The sequence below is a fragment of the Chiloscyllium plagiosum genome, unplaced genomic scaffold (genome assembly GCF_037043375.1).
Source record: "Chiloscyllium plagiosum isolate Xiang-an unplaced genomic scaffold, Cpla_swu_hap1 HiC_scaffold_9, whole genome shotgun sequence".
Lineage (NCBI taxonomy): Eukaryota > Metazoa > Chordata > Chondrichthyes > Orectolobiformes > Hemiscylliidae > Chiloscyllium > Chiloscyllium plagiosum.
Genome location: NW_028270147.1, coordinates 49,591,922 through 49,598,514, shown reverse-complemented (window position 1 = coordinate 49,598,514; position 6,593 = coordinate 49,591,922).

Below are 6,593 nucleotides of genomic sequence, written 5' to 3'. Positions count from 1 at the left end.
GATACCAGTCTCTGTGCAGTTATTCTGGTGGCGATGGGAGAAAACAGTATGTGCCTGAAGAATATTCACTCACAACAGTCATCTTGGAGTTGAGGTAAGCATTTCTGTCAGCATGCCTTTATTTGGGAAGCTTGACTTGTTCAATCCTGCCATTGAAGGCAGAATCTTGATGAACGGTCTCAACCCAAAAAGTTGACTTCGCCACCTTCTGATGTTACCAGGCTTGCTGTCTTTTTTCCATCCTCCTGCATGTTTACATTGAAGACTGGGCCCAGTATGTGGAGAGAATGCAATATTTTTTCTGGGCAAATGATATTGGGGCAGATGAATTGCAAAGGGTAATCCTTCAGACTGTTTGTGGATCTGCAGTATTTTCGGTTATAAGGGGCTTATAAATTTCCTAGAGGCACCATATACTAAAACCTTCCAAACGTTGACCGATTTGGGTTAGGGAACGTTATGACCCGAAATCTCCTCTAATTCTGAGATGCTATTGATTTTATTCAGCTTTTCAAGAACCCAGGGAATCCTGAATAAGATGCTGAGAGACCATCTCGTATGTGGGGTTAATGATGTAACCCCGCAAATGCACCCACTAGCTGAAGCCTAACAGGGACAACATTGCTGCCAGTGGCACCCCGATATTCATGGGAATGGCCAGGTAAACCCTGGACTCGGTTATGTGTCAATTATGCCAGTCCTTTCATGGGCTCAATGTTCTATGTTATTGTGGATGCCCATTCAGAGTGGTTGGATGTCCAGGGATGACAATTGAATAGCTGCAAGCATCATTTGCAATATATGGACTCCCAGAAGTATTGGTCATGGACAATGGAATGTCATTTACCAGCAGAGAATTCAAGTATTTCCTAAAGTTGAATGGCATTCGGCATGTTTGAACAGCTCCATACCATCCCATTGTCCAATGGTCTGGTGGAAAGTGCAGTCTATAACATTGAAAACAGGCTGAAAGAAGCAGTCTACAGCGGCACTTGAGACCAAACTGTCTTGGTTTCTGTTTGATTGTAGAACACCCCACACATAACAACAGGGTTAGGTCCAACAGAGTTGCTGATGGGGAGAAGGCCTGGCAGTAGGTTAAGCCTGCAGGTCAGGCAGAATCTGAGGAGCAGGAAAATCGACATTTTGGGCAAAACGCCTTCATCAGGAAGGTCTTTTGCCTGAAACGTCAATTTTCCTGCTCCTCGGATGCTGCCTGACCTGCTGTGCTTTTCCAAAACCACTCTAATCTAGATTCTGCAGGTTAAACGTGGGGGAAGGGTGCAGAGAAACAGCAGCAGGAATGTCAATGCTGACCACACGCCTCCTATAAATGATGAAAGCAATTTTCTTCAGGGGATGAAGTTGGGTGCCGGAACCATGGAAAAGGCCCTGTATGGCTACAAGGTGAGGTTAACACAAGGTCAGGTCCCGTGACAAACAAAGTTCGGATAGGTGATGCAATCCTGAACAAACGTCGATCACCTGAAAGCTGTTACCTCAAAAATGGGGCAGGAGTAAAATATACCTGGCCCCTCAGAACAGCCAAAAGGCCTGCCAGAAACCATAGGTTCTCCATCTCCATCTAATCTTGAGAAAACCTCAGCATCCAAGATGGATGCAACCTTGATACGATTACTGCCAGAGGAGAGGAGGGAACTCTCCCAAAACGCTCCTGACGCAAGAGATGGGCTACAGTCCAGTACACATTGCCCAGGTCCATATCCAAGTCAGAGGAACCAGACCTGGGATGAAAACATCCCAGAAGAAGCTACGAGAGAAAGACCAGGCCTACGTCCTGGACTTTGGGGTGGGGAGGGGGTGGGATGTAGTGATTGGAACCAGCTGGATCTCATTGACTATGTGATCGTTGATTGGGTTTGTTAAGCTGAACCAATCAGTGAGTCCTGGCTGATAGATACAAACACAAGAAAAACTGGCCATCAACAGGTCGAGGCAGCGGGCCATGGAGGAGGTCGTTAGGGCCGACTGCCTGCCCCTCTTCCGCGGTTACGTTAGAGCCCGGGTGTCCTTGGAGAAGGAGCACGCGGTGTCCACCAACACCCTGGAGTTGTTCAGGGAGAGGTGGGCGCCGCAGGGAGTGGAGTGCATCATTTCTCCCTCCAACTCTATTTTGATTTAGTCCCTACCCTCCCCCTTCACTGTTTTGATCACACAGCACTGCCCTTTGATGTGAAGGGCAGTGTTTGTCACTGGCCACCCGGGTGTTTTTCCTATCTTCCTGGTGGTGGAAATTGAAAAAAAAAAACAAACACAAGAAAAACTGGCCATCAACAGGTCGAGGCAGCGGGCCGTGGAGGAGGTCGTTAGGGCCGACTGCCTGCCCCTCTTCCGCGGTTACGTTAGAGCCCGGGTGTCCTTGGAGAAGGAGCACGCGGTGTCCACCAACACCCTGGAGTTGTTCAGGGAGAGGTGGGCGCCGCAGGGAGTGGAGTGCATCATTTCTCCCTCCAACTCTATTTTGATTTAGTCCCTACCCTCCCCCTTCACTGTTTTGATCACACAGCACTGCCCTTTGATGTGAAGGGCAGTGTTTGTCACTGGCCACCCGGGTGTTTTCCTATCTTCCTGGTGGTGGAATTTGAATAAAGATTCGTGCACTTTGTGTCTTCCACTGTGTCTCACACCTGCACACACACACCATGGGTGCTGGGGATAAAATAAGCACTACCGCACTTAGGTGGTAGTGTGGGGGTTAAAAAAGAAAGGAAAAAAAAAACAGGAGTGTCAACATGATGTTCTGGCTTAGTTGGTTAAAGTACTAGCTCGGTAAACAGTGAAATTTGGGGTTCAAATCCTAGCTGTGCCAAAAATAAAAAATAAAAAAAAAAGAAACAAACACAAGAAAAACTGGCCATCAACAGGTCGAGGCAGCGGGCCGTGGAGGGGGTCATTAGGGCCGACTGCCTGCCCCTCTTCCGTGGTTACGTTAGAGCCCGGGTGTCCTTGGAGAAGGAGCACGCGGTGTCGACCAACACCCTGGAGTTGTTCAGGGAGAGGTGGGCGCCGCAGGGAGTGGAGTGCATCATTTCTCCCTCCAACTCTATTTTGATTTAGTCCCTACCCTCCCCCTTCACTGTTTTGATCACACAGCACTGCCCTTTGATGTGAAGGGCAGTGTTTGTCACTGGCCTCCCGGGTGTTTTCCTATCTTCCTGGTGGTGGAAATTGAATAAAGATTCGTGCACTTTGTCTTTCACTTTGTCTCACACCTGCACACACACACCATGGGCTCTGGGGATAAAATAAGCACTACTGCACTTAGGTGGTAGTGTGGGGGTTAAAATAAAAAAAAAATAATAATAAACAGGAGTGGGGTCGTTAGGGCCGACTGCCTGCCCCTTTTCCGCGGAAAAAAAAAACAAACACAAGAAAAACTAGCCATCAACAGGTCGAGGCAGCGGGCCGTGGAGGGGGTCGTTAGGGCCGACTGCCTGCCCCTCTTCCGCGGTTACGTTAGAGCCCGGGTGTCCTTGGAGAAGGAGCACGCGGTGTCGACCAACACCCTGGAGTTGTTCAGGGAGAGGTGGGTGCCGCAGGGAGTGGAGTGCATCATTTCTCCCTCCAACTCTATTTTGATTTAGTCCCTACCCTCCCCCTTCACTGTTTTGATCACACAGCACTGCCCTTTGATGTGAAGGGCAGTGTTTGTCACTGGCCACCCGGGTGTTTTCCTATCTTCCTGGTGGTGGAATTTGAATAAAGATTGGTGCACTTTGTGTCTTTCACTGTGTCTCACACCTGCGCACACACACACCATGGGTGCTGGGGAAAAATAAGCACTACCGCACTTAGGTGGTAGTGTGGGGGTTTAAAAAAATATATATATAACCAGGAGATTTGATGTGAAGGGCAGTGTTTGTCACTGGCCACCCGGGTGTTTGCCTAATTTGAGTGTATGTGTGTGTGCGCAAGGACTCTCCTTGAAGGCGACTATCCCTAGACCAGCTGCCCTACAGAGAGAGGAAGGAAGAAAGAGGCAGAAGGAGAAGGAGAAAAGAAAAAAAAAAGAAAATAAACAAACACAAGAAAAACTGGCCATCAACAGGTCGAGGCAGCGGGCCGTGGAGGGGGTCGTTAGGGCCGACTGCCTGCCCCTCTTCCGCGGTTATGTTAGGGCCCGGGTGTCCTTGGAGAAGGAGCACGCAGTGTCCACCAACACCCTGGAGTTGTTCAGGGAGAGGTGGGCGCCGCGGGGAGTGGAGTGCATCATTTCTCCCTCCAACTCTATTTTGATTTAGTCCCTACCCTCCCCGTCACTGTTTTGATCACACAGCACTGCCCTTTGATGTGAAGGGCAGTGTTTGTCACTGGCCACCCGGGTGTTTTCCTATCTTCCTGGTGGTGGAATTTGAATAAAGATTCGTGCACTTTGTGTCTTTCACTGTGTCTCACACCTGCACACACACACACCATGGGTGCTGGGGATAAAATAAGCACTACCGCAATTAAAAAAAAAGAAAAAAAACAAACACAAGAAGGGGGGATGGGCAGGCCGTTTGCAGGTTTACCAGGAGTGTCTATGTAAAATGCACTGTTTTATTATTTGCTTGATTGAACTTTTTTTTATGTGTTTGTGTCTTTGTTTCCTCTTTTGTAAGTTAAGGTGGGATTTGGGCCCCATCTGCACTTCACTGTGGATTGGTTGTACGGTGGGGTTTGGGGTTTGGCTGTGCTGCCCCTTTCCCCTGTAAACTGTTGTTTATTGTAAACTGCTGTTTGTTCACTGTTGACTGTTTGTATTTTTTACAGGTTGATAAAATAAAAAAAAACAAACAGAGGATTTAGAGAATCTCCTGACTTTGGGGACTGACTCCAAGCTGGCTGGTGACAGCTTGTACATTGTACACTAGTAAATAAAGGGTGACTCGGTGACAGTCTGTATAACATACACTGGTAAATAAAGGTGATTCGGTGTCAGAATACTGTCTTCTGTGCAGTTATTTCTTTTACCATCCATATTTTCTAATTGTGTGGGCTTTTTAAGGGCTTCCGTGCTTTCATGTATGTAAGGTTAGCCTGATGAGGAGAAGCTGGTAGAGAAAATGAGGTGTAATTTACTGCTTCCCTTCAATGTTTTACAGGTTGTATGGTTATGCATTACACTGTTAAAAAGGGAAGACCCAGTCTTATGTCTGTCTCCCATAGAATCCTACTTTATTCTCTCATCAAATCCTCATGGCATCATCAGAATGGGTGGTGCTAATTGCTCTCAAGTATTAATCAATTTCAGATGCTTCCAAGCCAATGTGCAACATGTATACCAAGTTTAATATTTCTAATTTCCATTATTATTACATGATTTAAATATATATTTACATTTATCTCTACACCATCTCTTACCCCATCCAAGTCTTTGACCTGATAAATTCAGATGATCCAGAGGTTTCACTATTCTTTCCAAATATGGTTTCTTTGGACTTGAAAGATTAATGGTTGCTCAGTAGAAGGTTGTTATTTTTGAATGTCTCCATGATCTGAAGTCTGTGGTTCTCTTCTGAACTGGAGGACCTTTAACTTCCTGTATTTCTTTTGCACAGGGCATTGTATCTGCAAGCAGACATTTTCCTCTTTGCAGTATCTTGAATCTTTATGCTTTACCTGTTTTATTTTAGTTGTGTCTCCCATGGAGACATCACATTTTCAGTTCATGTCAGTGCAATTTTACATTTTGAAGCTGCCAGTAGACATCTGCTGAATTAGGTAAACTATTTACTTCTGATGATGGATCACTGAACCTAAAATGTGGACTCTGCTTTCTTTCCACAGATGCTGCCAGACCTGCTAAGTTTCTCCAGCAATTCCTGTTTTTGATTCAGATTCCTCGTATCTGAAGTCTTGTTTCATGATAGCCTATTTAAGATGAAATTAGAGCCATTCACTTGGGCTCTTGCAAACATTGCATCAGTGACATCTCAGAAGCACCTATGACTGGTGGACTGTGAAATGGTGCAGAATCCCCAGTTGCTCCCTGAAATGATCCACTTGTCAAAAAATTAAGGGCAGCTATATCTTTGAGGATGACCAAGGTGGGATTGTCACCAAATCCTCTTACACACAAGGTAGTGTGAGGTTACATCTAGTAGCTGGCATTGGTGTGTCACAATGGCTCAGGACATGCTTAGTCTTCATTTACACTGGTCTGCACTTTTTGCAGATAACTGGACCAGGGTCTGTACATAAGGTTCTGTGCCAGAACTCTCTGCTTCCTTGGTGGATTTTGTGGATTTTGTCCATCTCTTTGAAGACAGCTGTTGTTCCTGTTTCTTTCTTTCTTCATCTGATATGGACAACGCAACTGGGCTGGCATTTATTGACCATCCTTGGTTGCCCTTGAGAAGGTGGTGATGAGCTGCCTTCTTGAACCATTGTGGTCCATTTGGTGGACAGGTATGCCCACAATGTTGTTAAGGAGGGAATTCCAGACTTTTGATCCAGTGGCACTGAAGGGAGACTGATAGACTTCCAAGTCAGGATGATGAATGCCTTATAGAGGACTTGCAGGTAGTGACATTCCCTTGTATATGTTGCCCTTCTCCTTCTAATTCGTAGTGGTCAAAGATGTTGTCTAA